The sequence below is a fragment of the Lepisosteus platostomus genome, chromosome 16 (genome assembly GCF_059453375.1).
Source record: "Lepisosteus platostomus isolate fLepPlt1 chromosome 16, fLepPlt1.hap1, whole genome shotgun sequence".
Lineage (NCBI taxonomy): Eukaryota > Metazoa > Chordata > Actinopteri > Semionotiformes > Lepisosteidae > Lepisosteus > Lepisosteus platostomus.
Genome location: NC_142626.1, coordinates 2,632,853 through 2,655,288, shown reverse-complemented (window position 1 = coordinate 2,655,288; position 22,436 = coordinate 2,632,853). Strand labels below are relative to the sequence as shown.

The following is a 22,436-nucleotide window of genomic DNA, read 5'->3' as shown; positions in this document are numbered from 1 at the left end:
CAGAATGACCACTGCGCGTCTCCCAGGTGGGGGCTGCTGGTGCAGAATGACCACTGCGCGTCTCCCAGGTGGGGCTCTACTTCAGTGAGAGATGAAGTGTGTCTCCTTTTTAGTGTGTGCGTGGTAAACGTTTTGGGATCCTTTGGTGTGAAAGTGCTAAAAACATTTGGAATTATTAATTAATAAGCCTCCTAAACTGCTTGTTTAGATGTAGCTGCACTTTCATTCCATTTGATTTTGTATTTATCCTGGCGGTTACTTGTGGGGGGGGGGGGGGTTATGCTAAATAGTGACATATTCTGCAGAGCTCCAGCGAATAGCTGGGCATCACAGACTCCCTGCAACGCAGAACAAGCACTGTGCACACAGGGGAGCAGCTGAGTGTAGGAGGTCCTGTACTGCCTGTTCCACGAGGCCCTATTCAAACATAACGAGATATGACAATCAGACAGATTTTGCCTTAAGTATTTCTACTGATTCAGAATGCATTATGTATGGGTTCTCTATTTAGATACCAATAGCTAGTACAAGTCATCACATGAGTGTGACAGGTGTAGCACCTCAGCTCTGTGAGAGGAAGGTTTCTCAGCGGATGCAATACACCCTCCTGTCGAGCATCGAGTCAGAACAGGAAAGCGCCTCTTTACACAAAGGGTGGGGGGAGTGGGGAACAGGCGGGCCCAGCCGTATTGTAGAAGCTGATGCCTCGGCTGCTTCTCTCCAGAAGCAGGTTGGCCGAGCTCCTCGGATCACGACACCGGGGTTAGTTCTTTACGCAAAGGGTGGGTGGGGGGGGTCTGGAACAGACCCGGTCAGACAACAGTATGGCCAGCCGTGTTGTTGGAGTCAATACCTTAGCCTTTGTCAAGAACCGGCTGGAGGAAAGTCCTCAGATCAACTAAACTTCTATCTACCAAAGGAGATGGATGGCCTCCTCTCACTTGTAACCTGTTTATATATATATACAGTCCAGCACTGAGTCTCATTAAAGTAAAGGAAAGCGCCCCCTAACAGGGCTGTGGCCAATGGCTATTGAAGGGGCCGGTTCTTGGCTTCCTTTGCCATCTCCACCCTCGCTTGCCCCTGTCTGAGGAGCACTGCGTTAGATCATTCTTCAGGGAGACACGGAGGAGGGGCGGGGAGGGTGGATCTAATAAAAACCGAAGCTCCGGGGCTAAAATCCATCACACCACTTCAAAAAAAAGGGAGAGAGAGAGAAAGCAGCAATCCTTCCAGATGGACTGTTTCCCTTTAACGTGATCATCTCCGCTTACGGTGATCATGGGCACGGTAAATTAAGCACATGTAGACCGCTGTGCCAAAGCCTTAGACATCTTAGACACAATCAGGAGTCACAATATAGGTATTCTGTGAGCATCAGCACTTTGCTCAGAGCCTCGGCTGGTGCTCTCTCCCGCTGAAGCAGATGTGAGGGTTATTACTGCAGCTCGGTTTGGGTGAGAGGACACCTGTCGTCCAGTGTCTTTCATTCACACTGGGCACAGCCTGCAAACAGCGACTCAAGGTCAGCTGTACTGATAGCTGATCCATCACCCTGATCCATCAGATCTATTGTCTTTAATCCACACTGAGCAGAGTCTGCAAACACTTGATCACAGCGGTTCAAGGTCAGCTGTACTGATAGCTGATCCGTGACTCTGATCAATCGGATCTATTGTCTTTAATTCACACTGAGCAGAGTCTGCAAACACTTGATCACAGCGGCTCAATGTTTCTGTACCGATAGCTGATCCATCACTCTGATCAATCAGATCTAGTGTGTTTAATTCACACTGAGCACAGTCTGTAAACACTAATCACAGCAACTGAAGGTCAACTGTACTGATAGCTGATCCATCACACTGATCAATCAGATCTAGTGTCTTTAATTCACACTGATCAGAGTCTTCAAACACTGATCACAGCAGCTCAAGGTCAACTGTACTGATAGCTGATCCATGACACCGATCAATCAGATCCAGTATCTTTAATTCACACTGATCTTTCACAAACACTGATCACAGCAGCTGAAGGTCAACTGTACTTATAGCTGATCCATCACACTGATCAATCAGATCTAGTGTGTTTAATTCACACTGATCAGATTCTTCAGTCACTTGATCACAGAGGCTCATGGTCAACTGTACGGATAGCTGATCTATTACAATGATCAATCAGATCTAGTGTGTTTAATTCACACTGAGCAGAGTTTGTAAACACTAATCACAGCAACTGAAGGTCAACTGTACTGATAGCTGATCCATGACACCGATCAATCAGATCCAGTATCTTTAATTCACACTGATCTTTCACAAACACTGATCACAGCAACTGAAGGTCAACTGTACTGATAGCTGATCCATCACACTGATCAATCAGATCTAGTGTGTTTAATTCACACTGATCAGAGTTTTCAAACACTTGATCACAGCAGCTCATGGTCAACTGTACTGATAGCTGATCACTGACACTGATCAATCAGATCCAGTGTCTTTAATTCACACTGATCAGATTCTTCAAACACCTGATCACAGCAGCTCGAGGTCAGCTGTTTCAATAGCGGATCGATCAAACCGATCCATCAGATCCAGTGTCTTTAATTGACCCGCGGACTGGGAGGCACAGAACCGAGTTCGCTCCTCTGGGTTCGAAAGGCAGTGTCACGATTGTCGTCCCTCCTCCTTAAGGGTGCTCCAGCCCTTTCACTTCAGACTTAATTCTGTGCACCTGACCCCTTTTCCCAGCCCACCTTAAAAGCCAGGCGCTGACGTTCAGCCTGGCTCTGCATCTGGTTTCGGCACCGTGCGAGTCCGGGACCTGGAAGCGCCTGGTCCCGTTAAGGTTTTAACCTCTGTTCCCGTTCCTAGTCCGCCGGTTCCGACCCGGTTCGTGTTTTTAATTCCGTGTTTGGATGGATCACCTGGCTATGGACTTTCTTGCGTTTTTGGATTCCCTCTATGGATTGCTTTTGGATTGTTTGCCTTGGCCACACCTCCCCCGTGCACCAGCGTACTTTAGACACGCCCCCCCTATCATCCGCATAGGGTCCGGAAAGAACTGTTCGTTACAGGCAGCTCCTCTCCGGGCCGCGTCTGGACTGAAGGCCGCCTGGCCCTGTGGTTAATATACGGCAGGAGCAGGGAGTGGAACTCGCTCACCATGAAAAAGGCAATCGGTCTTTTTTCTTTTTTTTTTTTTTTGCTCGATTGGCGACTCAGACCGCGCAATTTGCTGCGATTAATTACACCACGTTAATTAAAGAGCGCGGCGGCGGCCCCACCACCACTGGCGTCCTTGTTTGCTGACGCGACTAGACGACGACAACCGCGCCACTTGGGGCTGGAAATGCCTTCCGCGGGGGAGGAGGAGGAGGAGGATACCCCCGGAGAGACCAGGACAGGCCCCCCCCCCCCCCCAGGCTGAGCCCGCTGTGTCTCCGGCATCCCGCCGACCCACCTGGCTCCCATCCGCCTCTGGTCCGTGGCGAGACAACGAGAAAAACGGGGACCTAGTGTCTCCTCTCTTCCCGTCTGCCAAGGGCTGTAAATCCGAGCATCCCCAAAATTTGAGATCGACTCGGCAAAACCCCAGCCGACGGAGAGGTACAGCCAGGCACGTGCGAGTGAGGCCTGCTGTCCTGCCCCATCAGACTTCATCTCCCAGAGCAGCCCTTTCTCTGTCTGCACTACCTCCCAGCCCTCTCCGGTACGCTGGGCTGCACTGGGGGGGCTCTTCTTGAAGGCCCGGCGGAGGATCGACGGAGGAATTACCTTCAATCCACCCTCAAGGTCCAGCAAACAAGCCTGGAAGTCAAGAAGCCGCCCAGGGTTTAATTGAAAGCTCTTGGATTTGTGACCCCTGCTCACCCCAGACGTGAAACGAGGAATTCTCCACCTCCGGTTCTGCAGAATGTTCAGAGAAGAAATACCGCAGGGGTCCGGTCCCCTTTAAAGGCTTGCTCTGTTGTATCGGAGCAAAAGCAGAGTAGACGCACAGAAATGCATTACCGAAGGTGGAGTTAACCCTAAAAAAATGTCTACATTACGAATACGGAACCCAGACTAATTCGGCCCGGTGGGCTTCTTCGGAAACCCAATGCAATGCAGGGTGGAAAGAAAAGGGAAACCTTTTAAAACTGAGGACCCGCAGACGTTTCTTTACACAAAGGGTGGTGGGGGGTGGGAACAAGCTGCCCCGGCATGTCGCTGAAACTGGCCCACTGACTTCTTTTAAAAAAACTTTCCAAGCACCCCTCCCGCTAAGCTTGCAATCCGACAAAACGGTGAAATGGCATATCGGCTGTTTGATTTGTGCCTTCGACATTAGAGGACAGGAGGAGGCCGGGACCCCAGCAGGCAGACGCGTAACTCTCTACGATAAACGCCCGGTCTGCTGCTGCATCATGGGAACGTGTGCGCCACAGGCAGTCCCGAAAAATGCCCCATGGGCGTGGCACTTTTAAACGACGTTATGCGCCTTTCTACTGAAAGGCGTCCTACTGCTGTTGTTCTCTGCCGCCGTCTCAGTGGGGACCCCTGCTGGACACCGCAGGCATGGCGGGACGGAGGCACATGGGAGACACACCTCGACAGACACGCCCATATCTGTTAACATGGGATTTTAGGTAACGCCTACGATGGGGGGGCAGCTGGGCTGGCAAAGGCATCTGCCCCCCCACCCCAGCGCCGTAACTCCAGGCGTGTTTTCAGAACGCTTACCCACCCACACGGCACGGCCTGGGCGCAAGTTTAAGACGGGCAGCGGCAGTATCTCACTGTGGCGGCAACTCTCCGAATGCGCTGAATGGGATAAGCCCCTTGGCACCTTCTGAACCAGATGGGGGGGCAAAGGAGTGGCCCCGAGGGACAGAGATTGCACCCCCCGCCCCCCTCGTCGAAGCACGACGCAATCATCTCTACCGCAAATCAGTAGAGAAGCTTTGCAGACACCTCAGCCATCATGGGCCGGAGTAAGGCCATTCACGAATCGGAGTGGCCCAGCGGTCCAGTGGTGAGCATTGCTGACCTCGTGGTGCTGGGGTCCTGGGTTCGATCCCGGACTTGGGGTGCTGTCTGTGTGGAGTTTGCATGTTCCCCCTGTGTTCATGTGCTCCAGTTTCCCCCCCAAAGGTCCTAAGACACGCTGGGAGGGTAACTGGCTTCTGGGGGAAAATTGGCCCTGGTGGGAGTGTGTGTGTGTGTCCGTCCTCTAACAGACTGGCGTCCCACCCAGGGCGTACCCTGCCCTGCGCCCGTCGCTTGCCGGGATAGGCTCAGCGACCCCGAAATGGATAAACGGTTATTGAAAACGATGTGATGGGGAGATAGACTATCGCCTTGAGTTTGGAAACTTCCTTAACGGCGAAGAGGCTCTCTCTCTCTGCGCTCCCGGCAGCGAAATAAAATCGACCGCTTTTTTGTGGAACTCCAGGAAAGTTTCCAAATGTAAGTCTCTAACCGTTATTTTATTTAGCAGCCTCGTTTATCTAGTACAGATGCCGTGTGAAAACAACTGCGGCTTGTGGGGCGAGGCATCGCGCATTTGGCAGGTACTGTAGGAGCCGCTGACCGGCGTGAGCAGACGGAGGTCACCAGGCCACAGGCAGGTCCTCGCTTCCTGAAAGCAGACGTTCAGCGCGTGTGCTGGTTAGCGAAAGGCTACAATCGCGCAGAATGCTGGCAGGCAAACTGTGACTGAGACTGAGACTGAGGGATCTGCAGCACAAGCCCACGTGTGTCAAAAAAAAAAGATGCTGCTCTCTCCTGCTCAAGGCAGGGCTACACCCAGTAACACAGGCCGGTCCGTTCGTCTCCGGTACACAGGGGCGGTTCGCTGCAGCGAACTGGGGCCCTCCTCTGAGACGAGGAGGGAGACCCTGCAGAGGCAGGAGGCAGATCTGCACTCTCTCGGCGATCCCTATGTGACACACTGGCTGCGATAGCCCTCCGAATTGCACCCAGCTGCTCTGCGGGCTGGCAGGCCCACATGGTCGCTGGTCGCTGCCTGTGCCGGCCGTCTCCTGACCTCCCGAGCCTGTGGCGTTGGCTCCCGCTGAAAGAGGCGCGCCGTGGGGAGTGGACAGGGTGAGCAACAGGCTCTTAGAGGCACACGCGCGCGGGCTGCTCCTGTTTGTTTGGTTTTTTTTTTTTTTTTTTTTTAAGCCGCCTGCTCGCCGCGGCCAGGAGCCCCTCCGTGCCGACGCGGGTCCCGTCAGAGGCCCGGCCTGCCCTCGGCCATCGCCCCCAAACGGGGGGCGCGGCCAGCGGCCCGTCTGCACCGAGGCGCACCCCTCTCTCCGCCCCGCGCGAGCGATCCTGGGGGGCGAGACCCTGTGGATCTCACACACACACACACACACTGACGTAAGAGGGTGGCCGTGAGCAACGTGCCAACTTCCGATCTCCCAAATCCCCAAACTCCTGACTTCCGCACCCCCGAACTTCCAAACTTCTGTACCCCCCCCAAACCTCTGAACCTATGAACCCCCCCCCCCCCAAACCCATTGTGGTAGGCCAGCTCAGGAACAGACACTCAGCCACCAAAGCCTCGATTAGGCCTGTTATGCTGTGCAGCAAACGAGGTAAGCATTCAGTAATGAGTTAAGGGTAGAGATTACACGTTCTCACAAGGGGGCAATTAGGACGTGTTGGGATATGCAAGGCTTCACAGTGGCAGCTGCTAATGTGAGAGTATGTCTTTGGATGGGCCTCAGTAAAGACACGTCCTCTGTATTGGTTTTTATGTGCCCTGCGATTTAGCCAGCTGATCTGGGCTGATCGGGGCCTGTCCCGCAGGCCAGGAGCGGGCCTGGGCTCGGGGTGGTGCCTACTCCCCCGGGCGTGCAGCTCACCGAGGGGCACAGGCTGCAGGAGGCAGCTGGTCGCAAGCTGCGAAGTTCTGGACACACGCACACAGGCGAAAAACAGCCAGATACAGACATCAGCAAGTCACACACACACACACACACAAGTGTGTAAATCAAGGCAGCTGGGTAATGAGCTGTCCGTGACTGTGGTGCTGAAGTCAAAGGCGGGGATGACAGATACGGCAGCGAGCACAGCTGTCCCACTCCAACGGGCTCAGCAGGCGGGGGCGCGGAAGAGCGTCGCTCGCCTTTTCCCCTCGCGCGGCCGAACGGAGCGCGCTCCTGAACTGAGGCGGCAGGACGGCCCACTCAGCGAGTTCGCAGGTGAGGACCACTGACCAGCCTGAGCGCGCAGAGGGCACGTCGTGACAGAGAGGTCCTGACTCGCTGAAACCCAGTTACAGAAACGGCTATAATCGGGCAGAGTCACGACAGACGAACTTTGAGGGTTAACGGATTGTGACAGAGTAGGCCGGGGAGTTCTGTTTTTCTTTTTCACAACACAAAAAGCAGGCCATCCTGGGTTAATCACTGCGAGGAATACTCCCGGATTCAACAGCCGCTCCTAAAATAAAGACATCTCATCACAGAATCCCCACAGGCGCGTGTTTCACAATCCCGGTAACAAATCCGAACAGAAAAGCCTGTTTTCTTCAGAGCATCACAACGAGGCCTTTTAAGCACCGAGCTTAACAGAGTCGTGAAACATTCTCTGATGCATCTTTTTTTTTTTAATCTGTGTGATGCTCTTCTTATTTTAATCCTTAAACAAAAAAAAAATGTCAGCTCTCTTCTCTGGCTGTAGTACCGCTGTCAGTGTGATACAGAGGTCCGGGTACTGGACTCACTAGTGGGAGTTTGTGAGTTCAAATCCTCTGTGAGATACTGCTCTTATACCCTTGAATAAGGTACTCAGTAACAAACTAGGAGGACGCATATCAGTGATACACCATTTACACAGGAATGGTGCGACACTGATTTGCTTCCCCCCCCCTCTTCATGCCTGTGCATTCTTTTGTCCCGTCTTTGTACAAACTGCCCTTGGCAGCGTGAAATGACTTTCAGCAGGCCGATTGGCCCCCCCCCTAATCATCACTGGGTTAGACAGCAAATACCGAGCCCCAGCCCTGACCAGCGGGGGTCAGTATATTCACATCTGCATACTCTCCCTGCTGTACAGCTAATGACACAGCCTGCTGACCGTTATACCGCTCTGACAAAACCAGGACGCGATGTGAGGAAAGAGAAATCTCTGGCCCTTAAGTAAAAAAAAAAATAAAGATCTGAAACCCAGTGTCAATCTGAGATCCGATCCAGGAGAACTCCGTGGTGCAGCCTAACTGTGGTTCCCCAGTCCTGATCCTGGGGCCTCCACACACACCTCCTGGTTTTTGCTCCAGCCCAGCTCTCAGTTCGAACCCTTAACGGGCTTGGTAACAGGATTCATTCTGCCTTCCTGGCCCTTGAACGCGTGGGGACTCTGTAAGCGATTTTCGTAAAAAGTTCAACCAAATCAGAAAGCCTTCTGACCAGAAAACAAAAAGGAACTCGCAAATATGCTCTATGGCACCCAGCGATGTGTTACTTGAAGCTCTCTGAATTCGAATTGAACCATCTGCCCCCTGTCCAGCATGACGGGGCTGCTGGAATCTGGTGCCAGTTAAAGCTCTAGACCAGAGGTGTCAACCTCAGTCACTGGACAGCCCAGCGTCTTCTGGGATTGGAGCCAGCCTGAGGTCTCAGTTACACAGCGGCTTTTCATTTTGAAATTAACTGCGCTTTGAAAGCGGATCACGGCACTTGTAGCTTGGCTCTCTGAGGAGTTGGGAAGAGTCACCCAGAAATGGGTTAAATAACATCCTGTACATCTCCGCCAAAGACCATAATGAGCTTAATTGTTTAATTGACCACACAGGATGGGAGAGAAGCCAACAGAGACCAGGAAATGAGTTGAGCCCCCCCCCCCCGATTTATCCTTAATCGTTCCCGTTTGCTCTCCCAGGATCTGAAAATCCCAGCCAGCGCGCGAGCTGCCCTTTCGAGCCACCTGGAGCTCCTCTACAGCGCTAGGAAGAGACGAACGGACATTTTTTTTTTAAATGGGGGAATAAGTTAAAAAAAATGTAGGTGGAATACATTCTGAGTTTTCCCCAGGCCCGCCGAGCCCAGGGCAGTATCTCAAGCTGAGTTCTCAAGGATCCCGCCTCTGAGTGATGTTCAAAAGTGTGTGTGTGTTTTTTTTTTTTTTAAAAAGCCTGCTTCCCAAATCGATAAAATAGTTCTGCTTTCATTAAACTTTGTTTCATCCCCCCTGCGCTATCGAACACCTCTCCGGCTCCGCCGTGAAAACTGTCCTGATCAATATCGCTTTTTATTTTCATTTGATTAAAATCAACACTTCGAAACAATAACGGCAGCCCCAGAGGCTCTCTCAAGAGCTCTTTTGTGAGCTGGGCCTTCTTGATCAAAACCCTTCGCCAGGTGAGGCACTCCTGTTGTATGCATGGGAAAGACTCCCTTAATAGGCTTGTCTGGCACCAAGGAGCTGTGAGCTCAGAAGAGGAGTGACTCTGAGGGGGGGGCGTGTCAGGGGGTGTGTCTGCAGGGCTGCCTCTGATTGGTGGGCATGTCAGAGGGGTGTGTCTATGGGGGCTGGCTCTGATTGGTGGGCGTGTTGGAGGGGGGGTGGGTGTCCACAGTTCACATAGTGTGTCTATAGGTAGGTCTCTGGTAGGGGGCGTGTCAGCGGTGTGTTTACAACTCCGGCTCTGACAGGTGGGCGTGTCAGAGGGGGGTGTGTCTGCAGGGCTGGCTCTGACAGGTGGGCGTGTCGGAGGGGGGTGGGTGTCCACAGTTCAGGAGTCTTTAAAACAAGGAGAGAGACATAGTCCCCACACCTCCCAACGTTTCTTAACACTTGTGACGTTTCCACTGGCTCATCTGCAGTGCCTTGTTTTGTTTCTGCCCCGAGATGCTCAGGAATACTGCCGAACAATACAACCCGGAGTGCCCTTACCGCCGCACAACAAGGGGCCTTTAAAGCGAGGGACGAGAACCATTTCTCTCGCAGGCATCGCAAGGAAAACAGAAGATGGGTCCTAAAGACGTTAAACGAAAAATCAGCAGAAACTGCGCCTCGCGTTGCATCCGCGCAGACACACAGACAGGAGTTTAGATCACCGCAGCGAATCGCGCACTATAACTGTACGTCTAACATGCAGACGGTCCCCCGTCTGAGCGCCTCTTCCGGCCCGGCTCGGCTCGGCCCCGCCCCGCCCGGGCATTGCTCTGGACGACGCTCTGGAGTCAGACGTGACCTTGAGCGGGCAGAGGTCGGGAGCCGTCCAGAAACAACCCAAGACACGAACCGGGACGGGGATTCGGGTCGCAGACGGGTTCAGCTTTGTAAACCTCCCCGTGTCGTCTGGTCGTCTGAGAGACTCGGAGAAACAGGAGGAAATCGGGAAGAGAGGAAGAGTTCACGTTCAGGGTTCACCCTACAGGTAAGCATTGTTCCTCGACCCCACCCTGTTTAAAGCCCCCCTTATAAGGGCTTTTGAGCTGATGCGCCTGCGTAGAAAGTTTTGAACCGCCTGCTCATCGATGTGCCCGGCGTGGGGGGTCACCTTCTGAGGGGAGTCTGCGTGTTGTGTTCGTCGCCTGTTTTGTGGTGCAGAGGCATTTCGCCCGGGTTTGATTGGGGAGACTCTCGTGGTATTGCTTTTGTCTCCCCCAAGCCCCCACCCATCCCGGACTGAACTGCACCCCGAACGGAACTGACCACCGGACGCCTGACTGAAACACCGGCAGAGCTGCCTGAGACGGTTGTGTTGTTGATGACGTGTGTTGTGTTGTTGATTTTGGGGGGGGTCTGAAAGGCGGCCTCCGACGTGTTGGAGGGCTGAAACGGGAGTCGCGCCGTTCCGGACTAATCCCACGGGTGGGCCTTCGGCGACGCGAGTGATCCCGATTTGAAACCGGGGGCCTTCCTGCCTGATGCCCGACTGTGGGCCACGGAGGGATCAGCCGGGAACCAAAACCGGGGGTTTCTCCACGGGCTCGGGTGGAGCTGCCTCGCCCGACAGCCGGGCCACCCGGGTGACAGACTCTCTCGCCCTCCTGCCTTTCGGGGTCCCCTCTGTTCTGCCACGGGGGTGCGCAGGAGACCGGACCCCGGAGAGCTGGACCGCTTCGCCCCGGAGGTGTCTCCCACGGGACAGCCCGCCTGAAACAGAGCGTGACGCTACCAGAAGAGGGGGGGGAGGAGACCTGCGGTTTGGGAAAAACACACACACACACACACACACCACCTGGGCTGAGCGCCTGTGAACACCAGCGACACCAGGGGAAACGCAGAGTCGCCAGCCGACCCTTCCACGCGTGGCGCTGGTCCTGCGTGATTTCAGACCGCTCTTGGCTTCTTTCGCCCCTGCCAGTCCCCAGTCCGACCTCCCGGCCCCTCACCACGCGAGACAGAACAAACCCGTACGCGAGAGCGTAATTTTAAAAACAAAATAATATTTTTTTTTAAACAAAATTCGGTGTTAGACACCACCACCAACACGACTTTCTGTCTCTCCGTTCGTTCAGTTATTTATTTAAACCCCACATCCGCCTCGGCCCCAGCTGGACTCTCACACCCCCACTCGCAAATCCCACGAACCCGCGCACCGCGTTCATCCTCCTCCGTGGGTCCCCGTCACGCCTGTCCTCTCCACGCACACGCGCGCCGGTCCGGTTGGCGCCCGGGCAGGGGTGAGAGGGGGGGGGGGGTCGCCCGCTTTTGCGCAAAACTGCCTCCCGCCTCAGGAGGCTGAAGTTTCCGCCCGTGGGCCCCCCAGGACGGGGTGGTGGAGGTGGTGGGGGACAAGGTCTTTTTGCCAGGACACCCCCGCGGGGGGCTTTAAACGCGAGAAACCCGCCACTTCGCCCGACAGCGGGGCCGGCAGAGGCCTCGCTGAGCACCTCCGCCCCCCCACCATTGAAAAACTGCCCCCACCCCCACCCCGCTGTCACCTCGCCAGGAAACGGGGGGGCAGAGAGAAACGAAACCCGACGGCGCGACCAGTCTGAAGAGAGAGAGAGAGAAACAAACCCACTCGCCGCGGTAAAAACAGGGAGTGTTTTTTTTTCACAGAGCACATTCCAGCCACGAGCTGAGGGAAGAACAGCGCGGCGTGCCACAGGATGGGCTGACGGGACCCACGCAGGGGCCTGACAGCGCTATAATGGATGACATGCGGATAGGAGTCGTGTTGTGTTGTGTTGTGTTGTACGTCCTGCCTTCGGTGCCGTGACGGGTTGGCTGGTTTGGCGGCTTTCCCTCCGTGGGTAACCCAAGTATATGTGTGTGTGTGGGGGGGGGGGGGGTCGTTCCGCGCGTGCCGCCTCGACAACACGATCACGCAGGGAGAGGGGAAGGGCGCGCGCCGCTCTCCCCCACTGCCCCGGCGCGAGGTGACACCGCGTTCGATTGCCCGCCGATGATTATTGCTCGAGATACCCCCAAAGGGGGTGGGGAGGGGGGGCGGTCACGCGTGTCGTGTCCTCCGCAGGTCTCCTTCGGGGTTTTGATGATTTTCTCTGACCTTTGGCGAGCGGGAGCGCGGACCCCACTCCCCCCCCCGACACGAGAAAAGTCTCTTTAGGATACAACCCCCCCCCCCACCACCTCTCCTGACGGGGTAATTATTTGTCTCTCACCCCCCCCACACACACACACACTCACAGCTACTGTATGTGCTTTCGAGACCGACTCGAAGCCCTCGCTCCCCTCCACACACACTGCCCGTCCCCCGACTCCCCCCTCTCTCCCGCCGATCAGCCCCCGGGGGGGGGGGGGGGGAGATACCCCCCTCCGCATTGGCGCCTACGGTCCCTCTTCAATCCCCCCCCCCAAAACAAGACCCCCGCTCCGTCTCCTTCTCTCTCCGTCCACATCTCCTCACCGAAAACCACCACAGCGCTTCCCCTCCGCTTTCGCCTTCTCCCGAGGAGAGAGGGGTGGAAAAAACACCCGCTGCTGTTTTTTTTTTTTTTGGCGTGTGTGTGTATGTGTGTGTCTCCTAAATTCCTGCGCAGGGAGCCGGCGTATCTCCGCGCGCTCTCCCGGATCCCGTCTCTCTCCCCCTGGTTTTTGGGGGAAAAAACACGCCGCCGTCTCCGAGCGCAGCCAGCTTCCCCGAGCACACAGCACCCAGCGCTCTCCGGGCAGATACGACAACGAGACACAAAAAAAACACACCAACCGACACGGGTCCTTACTTGGTCTGAGGTGGAACGTCCCCTGGCTCGGGCGCTGGAGAGGAGGAGTGTATATTCCCGGTTGGACAATCTTCTGTCTTTCTGAGGGGAAGAACAAATGCCGTTGTCTTCTCCTCTTTGAACCAGCAGATACAGACGATGCTGGCGCTGTGGCTCCCCACCTGCGCCTCTGCATCGCCGAGCTCAGCAGCAGGACCACTCGTGGGCCCGCCCCCTCCCCTCCTCCGGGCACGCCCACCGCCTTACGCCATTGGCCGCCCCGGCGCTCAGGGGGGGGAAGGGGCGTGGTCACACCGACCGCCCCTCCCCCTCCCACCAATCCTGCTCCGTCTCCGGACTGCCTCGGAAGTGGCCAGCGCGTCCGATGAAGTGGATTGATTGATCGGGGAGAAGGCCAGTGAGCGCTGCTCAAATCGAGGAGTTCCAGTGATTTACATGGGATAAACCCACAAAGACCGCTAGATAGTACTAATCCCCCCTTTTTCTTTTTTCCTTACACGATGTGATATTTCCTATACGGCTGCACACGGATGGATTGAAGGCTGGTAAACCGCGATGCTGGTTTCTACTGTGGAAAATAAATCGCTTCACGCAAACAGGTTTTTTAAAGCAGCTTTGGAAGTGACCGAAATATAGCCAAGAGCTAAGTAAACATTTGTCCTATAGTTCTGCTCTATACAAGATTTCACTGGGCTCTACTGCATTGTACTGTGCTTTTACCCTGATCTCACTGGGATCTACTGCACTGTACTGTACATTTACCCTGATCTCACTGTGCTTTACTGCGCTGTACTGTGGTTTTACCCTGATCTCACTGTGCTTTACTGCGCTGTACTGTGCTTTTACCCTGATCTCACTGGGCTTTTCAGCACTATACTGTGCTTTTACCCTGATCTCACTGGGCTTCACTGCCCTGTACTGTACATTTACCCTGATCTCACTGGGCTTTACTACACCTTACTGTACATTTACCCTGATCTCACTGTGCTTCACTGCCCTGTACTGTACATTTACCCTGATCTCACTGCCCTGTACTGTGCTTTTAACGTTTAATTCAACGTTTCATTCAAATATTTGATAATGTTTCATTCAAATGAAAGCATCTCCTTCTGCACAGTGCCTCCATGCTGGGCGATTCTGATCTCTGATCTAGGGTGAACAGCGCCCCCTACTGGTCCACCTGCTTACAGCAGCAACCTGTTTTTCCTTTGTAGAAGCCAGCTACAAGGTGGTGCCACTGCTGCCCACAGTGTCATGTTTTGTGATACTGTGGACGAGGGAATTGTGGGACACACATGTCCGTTTTCGAAAAGCTTTTATTTGTTTGGTGCTCTGGATCATTTAGTAGCTGTTCTGTAAAACAGGCTCGAACAGTGAAATGGACAGAACATGTCTGAGGGCAATTCTTTGCAAGGTGCACTGCCGATTAGCAGTTTCATTTCCCCCACCCCTAAATTTTCCAACCGCTTAATCCCATACAGGGTCACGGGAGAGCTGGAGCCTATCCCAGCAGGCAACGGGTGCAAGGCAGGATACACCCTGGACAGGACGCCAGTCCACTGCAGGACACACACCCAAGCGAAAACACAGACACACGCCGCTTTTACCAGAAGCTATTTAACCTCCTAGCACGTTTTGGGCCTGTGGAAGGAAACCCACATGAACTATGGGGAGAACATGCAAACTCCACACAGACAGCACCCCACGTCTGGAATTGAACCCAGGGCCCCAGTGCTGCAAGCCAGCAACACTAAACACTAAACACTTAACACTAAACACTAACCACTGTGCCACTGTGCCCCAACCAGTCTGGTCACACATTTCCCAGTGTCTTTAGGTGCTGGAGATGTAGCTAGATCTATAACAACAGCTGGAGCACAGCTCCTCAGGACTGGTCTTCCCTGTCCCTGGTTTTACTTTCCCGAAAGGATATGTGTCTCTGCAGGAGCTTCTGCGCAGGAGGCTTGCAGAAAGAGTCAGATGAGGCCACGCGGCTCTTGTTTCTGAGGCCCTTTCTCCCTCTGTAATTGGATGTAATTGAATTGCAACACTCTTTTTAAACCCACCCGGGCGATCGGCTGTCTCGGCCTGTTCATCCCTGAAGATGAGAGCAAAGGAACTCTTCAGAGCGATCAAAACAAGACAAAAGGAGTTCTTCATACCCTCGGTGTTGCTCATTTAGTCCTGTTTCAATGTTGTTTTTTTGTATTACCTTTAAATGAACAGAGGGGCTACAGTCTTTTCTAGGGGGGTGCTCTGGTTGCCTAGCAGCTGAGCTTGAAATTTTGAACATGATGGTCGGAGACTTTTTTTAAGATGAAGAATAAAGAAATACACGTTTCTACGAGCGCAGTGCCCAGATGTGTCCGTGCCTACTAAGTATGTTGAGAACACATGCTGTCAGTTATTTGGTAGTTTCACAATGCCCCAGAAAGACTCTAGAGCCTTGGCTGACCTGATCAAAGGGGCTTGAGCCCAGCCTCCATTACTAGGATGTCCCTGGCAGCCTTCTCTCACTGAGCAGCTATGGTTTGGATCTGGGAAAGGATGGGGAGCCTCTGTTCTTGGTGGACAATGTGCTTCGCCGCTGGATACTGACGCTGCTCAGTCAAGGGCTGGTCAGAAATGCGAGTGATTGTCCGATAGTTTCGGATCTTTCTTTTTGTGTGTGAGTGTGAGTGTGTGAGTTTGAGTGTGTATGTGTGTGTGAGAGTGTGTTTATGTGTGTGTGTGTTTGAGTGTGTGTGTGAGTGTGTGTGTATGTGTGTGTGTGTTTGAGTGTATGTGTGTGTGAGTGTGTGTGTATGTGTGTGTGTGTTTGAGTGTATGTGTGTGTGAGTGTGTGTGTATGTGTGTGTGTGTTTGAGTGTGTGTGTGAGTGTGTGTGTATGTGTGTGTGTGTTTGAGTGTATGTGTGTGTGTGAGAGTGTGTGTGTGAATGTGTGTGTGTGAGCGTGTGTGTGTGTGTGCGTGTTTTTGTGTGTGAGTGTGTGTGCGTGTGTATGTGTGTGAGTGTGTGTGTATGTGTGTGTGTGTGAGTGTGAGTGTGTGTGTGGTGAGCGTGTGTGTGTGAGTGTGTGAGTGAATGTGTGTGTGCGTGTTTTTGTGTGTGAGTGTGAGTGTGTGTGTTGTGTGTATGTGAGTGTGTGCGTGTGTATGTGTGAGTGTGTGAGTGAATGTGTGTATGCGTGTGAGTGTGTGTGAGTGTGAGTGTGTGTGTTGTGAGTGTGTGCGTGTGTATGTGTGTGTGTGTGTGTGAGTGTGTGTGCGTGTTTTTGTGTGTGAGTGTGTGTGTGAGTGTGTGCGTGTGTATGTGTGTGAGTGTGTGTGTGTGTTGTGAGTGTGTGCGTGTGTGTGTGTGTGTGTGAGTGTGTGTGTGAGTGTGTGTGCGTGTTTTTGTGTGTGAGTGTGTGTGTGAGTGTGTGCGTGTGTATGCGTGTGAGTGTGTGTGAGTGTGTGAGTGTGTGTGTTGTGAGTGTGTGTGCGTGTGTATGCGTGTGAGTGTGTGTGAGTGTGAGTGTGTGTGAGTGTGAGTGTGTGTGTTGTGAGTGTGTGTGTGAGTGTGTGTTGTGTGTGAGTGTGTGTGCGTGTGTGTGTGTGTTGTGAGTGTGTGTGTGAGTGTGTGCGTGTGTATGCGTGTGAGTGTGTGTGTTGTGAGTGTGTGTGTGATTGTGTGGCTGTCGTTCAGCGTCTTGGCTTCCTGCTCTTAGTCTTCAAGTGCTTGATCACTGCGGCTCAAGGTCAGCTGAGCTGATAAGCTGATCCATCACCCTGATCAATCAGATCTAACTGACTCGTTGTCAGATGTGCCTCTCCAGACTTGTGGTTCTACATAGAGCAGGAAAGGCCAAATGGAAATAACTGTTTGCTTTTCCTCCGGCTCCTCCGGTTTCCTCCCCCACTCCAGAGACAGGCTGGTGGGTTACACACACTCACACACACTCACACACACTCACACACTCACACACACATGAATTGGCTCCATCACTCTGCTCTCCTCCCCACTGAGAGCTGGGGTGTGGGGAGCGGACTGGCGCCTCATCCAGGTGGGGGTACACACTGCTGGGGGTGGAGGGGATCCCCATGACCTGTAAAGCGCTTTGAGTGGAGTGTCCAGAAAAGCGCTATATAAATGTAAGCAATTATTATTATTATCTGTGTCTGTGTGTACCCTGCGACAGACTGGCGTCCCACCCAGGGTGTACCCTGCCTTGCGCCCGTTGCCTGCTGGGATAGAAACCGGCTCCCCCCACGACCCTGAATTGAACAAGGCAAGTGAGGAAACGGATGGACGCCCAGAAGGGACCTATACCGGCAGGTGAGAAGGCTGCTGGGATTTGTCTGATGATGCGTTCTGGGTATTTCCATCGGAACGTGAACCACCATAATTAAAGACAGGAGCCGCCGCATATAAGCAGAAGCGAAGAGGTGGGCATCGGGCCTGATCCAACAGGAGGGTGTCAGTGTAGTAAGGCTGGTTGGCACTCCTGTGAGCCTGTGGCCACGTTCTCGCAGTACAGATTCCTGCAGGGGTCTGAGTTCTCCCAGGGCTGCTGTATAGTGTCACAGATCTGTGCAGAAGTAGCAGCTCCATTACCACCTGTAGTCTGATGTCGTCAGCTGAAAAAGACTGACACTACCCATGCAGTAAGATGGCTGATCCTTCGCCGTATGGAGCAGGTTATGTTAACGTTGCTGCAGGTGCGCAGGTGAACCACCAGGGGGTGCTCTTCACTCTGGGCCCAGAACTTCCTGACAATTTGCCGCAGTATGGTGACCGGGGGCGTTTGTGTCACCCAGGGTGCCTTCATTTGAATGAGGCATCATTTTGAGGTCTTGACCGTCGGTCTTTAAATATCATGTGGCTGCAAAGTGCTCATTCTGAAGTCCATGCTGGGTCTGCACAATCTGTAGCTCACAGTCTTGAATTCACCTGTTGAAGCAGTTTCTCTCTCCTCCCCCTGATCCCTGATCTGCTGTGTGTCTCCCGGGGGTCCCCTCCGTTATGTGAAGTATGAAATGAAAGGCGCTATACAGCTATGAGGTCGGTAGGTGCTATATCTGCCCGGGTAAGGGACGCTCGTGCTACGATCTGTGAGCTAACGTCATTTCCCCCCCTGACGTCACTGTAGAAGTGATCGGAAAAATGTGTTTGTCTGTCGGGCAAGAGTTCTGTAATGTCTTCAATTCCAGGAGGGTCCCCTCGAGTTTTACTAATGTCTGCTGTCTTGCTACATTCCCCGAAAGGATCCGAACTTTTCTCCTAGGAAGCCGAAGAATCCCGCCGTCGGAGGACTCGCGATCAGGTCTGGGGGAAAAAAAATCACGTCATTTTTGCTCTTAAGCGATGCGCCGGGATCAGTGTGGCTGGAATTTATCGAGGGCAGAGTAGTTTCCGAGAGGCGGATGAAGCCGATTGACACCTGTCCAGCCGTGTTTCCACGAATACGCCTTCTCTTTGCGGTTTACTTGTATGAGAACAAAACCATTTCTTTTGGCAGTTTTAATAATAATAATTGCTTACACTTATATAGCGCTTTTCTGGACCCTCCACTCCAAGCGCTTTACAGGTAATGGGGATCCCCTCCACCCCCAGCAGTGTGTACCCCCACCTGCGGTTCCTCTTTACTGACTGGTTCCGGTCTCTTTTTTTATTTTTTTATTAGGAGAGTTACCGCTCGATTCGTCTTGTCCCCTTAGTTTTTTTTTCTCTCTCTCTGTGCGTTGCATGTTTGAAATAATCCTTTTTTTTTAGTATTCTTTTGTTGGGTTATTTCATGTGTTCTTGGGCGTGCCGTTTCAGATGGGTTATTCGACTCTCAACTCTTTCTCTGCCCGAATCGAGTCGGGTTCTTCTGGTCTTTCGTATTTTTAACGGTTTCTTACCGAGATCCTGTCTGTGAGAAGATTCCCCACTCGGTTTGCTCAGAGGTGTGGAAATCAAGACTAATACTGCTCACTGGTTAACTCACTGCTGCACAACCTGTTCTTATCCGCTTGTACATCTCAGTACATTAGTCATCACAGGGACTAGTGAGCAGGAAGGGTCACCTAACATCACAGTACATTCGTCAGTACAGGGACTAGTGAGCAGGAAGAGCTGGTTCACATTTCAGTACATTAGTCAGTACAGGGACTAGTGAGCAGGAAGGACCTCTTCACATCTCAGAACATTAGTCAGTACAGGGACTAGTGAGCAGGAAGGACCTCTTCACATCTCAGTACATTAGTCAGTACAGGGACTAGTGAGCAGGAAGGGCTGATTCACATCTCAGTACATTAGTCAGTACAGGGACTAGTGAGCAGGAAGGGCCTCTTCACATCTCAGTACATTAGTCAGCACAGGGACTAGTGAGCAGGAAGGGCCGCTTCACATCTCAGTACATTAGTCAGCACAGGGACTAGTGAGCAGGAAGGGCTGCTTCACATCTCAGTACATTAGTCAGCACAGGGACTAGTGAGCAGGAAGGGCCGCTTCACATCTCAGTACATTAGTCATCACAGGGACTAGTGAGCAGGAAGGGCTCTCGACATCATGGCGACTCGCTTTTGAGATTTTGAGCTGAATTGGTATCACTTTTCTATACCGTCAGTGAATGTATTCTGTTACTGAGTTCTTATAACCGGTCCGGTTTATTTTAAGAAACAGCCGGATCAGATCCTACAATCGGGACAGGAGGCACTACTTTACACAAAGGGCTGTAGGTGCATGGAACACGTTTCCTGCTTGTGGATGTCCTGTTTGTCGGCACGCATTGATATGATGTTGGAGCTGTCTGATTCCTTTTAATGGTCTCCTCCAGTTGAAATGGTGAGCCTGCTTTTTAGCGATGGGCGAAAGTGGCCGCGCAGCTCGACAGATCCTAGTTGCGCTATATTAAACTGCAGCTGCTTTTGAAGCCAGTACCTATTAATGCCTTAACCTTTTTACTTCAAAGTGCTCAAAAGCGCGCTGCCCCGCCCTTCAGGTTTCTAAGCACTGGAGCCTGGATTAAACTGGACCCAGGTTACTTTCATGACGGCGATGATGGGGAATCTGGGAGTCCAGGCGTGAGGTAAATTCACCCTGATGCCCTGTACGTGATCATACTAGAGGCAGGTAGCAGCAGACCTGGCTAATGAGCCCTTAATTAGTGCATCTGGGCCCTCAAGGAGCTGCGGACCCTCGCGAAGATGCAGGAATGGAAGCTCGTCCCCGCCGCAGGGGGGGCGACCCATTACGAGCGACGCCCCCCCCCCCCCCCCGTCTTGACAGCAGCTCTTCCCGAAATCTTCCCAAAAGCGCTCCCTCTGACGGCGTTTCCGGAGATCGCAGTTCCTCTGGATGGCTGTCGGTGCTGGTAGCTGCAGTTTTGTCCTGGGGCGGCGGATCCTGACGCTGCCAGCGTTGATGTGGGGGAGCGTGTTCTCTGATGAGGCAGGCGCGTGATCGTTCTCCTGTGAGTCCCGATCCTCTCTGCGTCCACCCCGTTCAGCATATTGCTCGCACATCAGCAGGTCCGTCTCACAGGAGCTCTCTCGCGAAATGTTGCGAGGGGTGCGCCGATGAGGAGAACATGCAAACTCCACCCAGACAGCACCCCAGGCCCAGAACTGCGCCCAGGTAGCGCTCATCCAACCTGCCCCCCCCCCCCCCCACCACCTAAGTGCAGGCTGGGCTCGGTGGTCTTGGGTTCGAGGGTGGGCGTGTCCCAGCAGCCCTTAACCATCGTCCTCTCTGTGTGCGTGCAGTCGTTTGGATCACAGCAGCATGACGAGAGAGTTTGAACTTTTGAATCCAAATTGTGTTTGAATCGGGGAAAGTTCAATATTAATATGTATGTAAGACGAGATTAAATCCCGCCGAAGCCGAAATATCTGCTTCGACCCGAGGAGACGCATCTGACGGGTCTGACGGCGCCGATCTAGATTATTACAGAGTCTCGTCCTTTATCGCTCGCCTCAGCATGCGGCAGTGGTTTGATCCGGGTGAAATGCGAACTTGCGATTTGTAAACCAAAAATGTTCTAGTCGCCCGTTAGCTTGACAGTGGGCAAGCTGACACGTGCTCTCGTCAGACAGGCATGGAGGACCAGTGGCGTGTGTGTGTGTGTGTGTGTGTGTGTGTGTGTGTGTGTGTGTGTGTGTGTGTGTGTGTGTGTGTGTGTGTGAGAGCCCCCACGGTTAAGAATAAATAATTGTGACAGGAGATCGCTGCTTGAGAAACCAAGACTTGATATTCTAAGAAAGAGATCGGGAAATTAAAAGAGAAGTGTTTTTTTTTTTTCATTTTCGCTTTTGCGGATTCCTAAGCTTATCGTGAAAGCCTGCAGTGATGGTGACGAGTGTGGCGCGCGCCCGGCGCCGGCGTGCGTCTTGAAAAAGCTCGGGGAGAGGAGACCGAGCTTCTCTGAAGAAGAGCGAGTCGGCCTGCTCTCGATCTCCCCCTCTCCTGATCCTGACGGAGGCCTGTCACATCTCGTCTTGTCCCCCCTCGTCGGGGCCCGCTGGCGACTGCTGTCTGACGTGCTGACTCAGTGCCCAGCTCTGCCGGCCTTGACCACCCCCCCCCCCACGCTCGGCTCGGGCGAGCTCAGCCTGCCTGACGGGGCAAAAACCAGCCTGGCGCCTCCCTTTCCAAATTGGCCGAGGACAAGCACCTGCTCAAGTCCCAGCAAGCAAAGGGGCACAAGGCAGGGGACACCCTGGACAGGACGCTAGTCCATCACTCACAGGACACACACGCACACACTCGGTTTTCCCAGAAGCCAGTTGACCCACCAGCATGACGTTGGACTGTGGGGGCAAGCAAGCATCTGGAGGAAACCAAGGGAGAACGTGCAAACTCCACACAGACAGCACCCAAGGTTCAGACATGAACCCGGGCCCCTACGCTCACCACTGTGCCACTGTGCCTATTCCATTCCAATCCTGCACCATTCCCGGTGATCCGCGCTGGCAGAGTCCCAAGGCTCCCTGCCCTATTCCAGTTTTTTTTCCCTGTTTTTCCCTGTTTCCATGATACGTTTGTATTTGAGGTGTCATTTACACTTCCGTATGCCCAGCAGGGAGTATAAACAAGGACTTGACTTTAAATATATCTTTAATTGGAAGCGCGTGTGCCTATGTCACAGGGAGCTATAGGAGCTGGATTAACCTTTATTGCTCCTAAGGGAATTGGGATATATCTTATAATACAACATAACAACCGCACAATGCCATGATCCAAAGCATGCAACAGCAACGCTCAATCCCAGATACGATTCAAAACATTTAGCTGGTAAGGTGTCTAAAACAACAGGAAGAAGAACCCTACCTCCACACAATC

General features: G+C 53.2%; 1 protein-coding gene across 9 annotated transcripts in view; it reads right to left on the bottom strand.

The window, feature by feature from the left end:
- Positions 1-13,354, bottom strand: part of nrxn2b (neurexin 2b) — a 626,275-nt gene extending 612,921 nt beyond the window's left edge. For 5 of the 9 annotated variants that reach the window (XM_088608828.1, XM_088608839.1, XM_088608832.1 and 2 more), the window contains exon 1: positions 13,130-13,353. The gene's annotated coding sequence lies outside the window, so the exon portion shown is untranslated. Of the gene's footprint in view, positions 1-13,129 lie in introns of all 9 variants that reach the window. The other 4 variants (XM_088608835.1, XM_088608836.1, XM_088608837.1 and 1 more) reach the window with 2 other exon arrangements.
- Between the last annotated feature and the right edge of the window lie 9,082 nt (positions 13,355-22,436).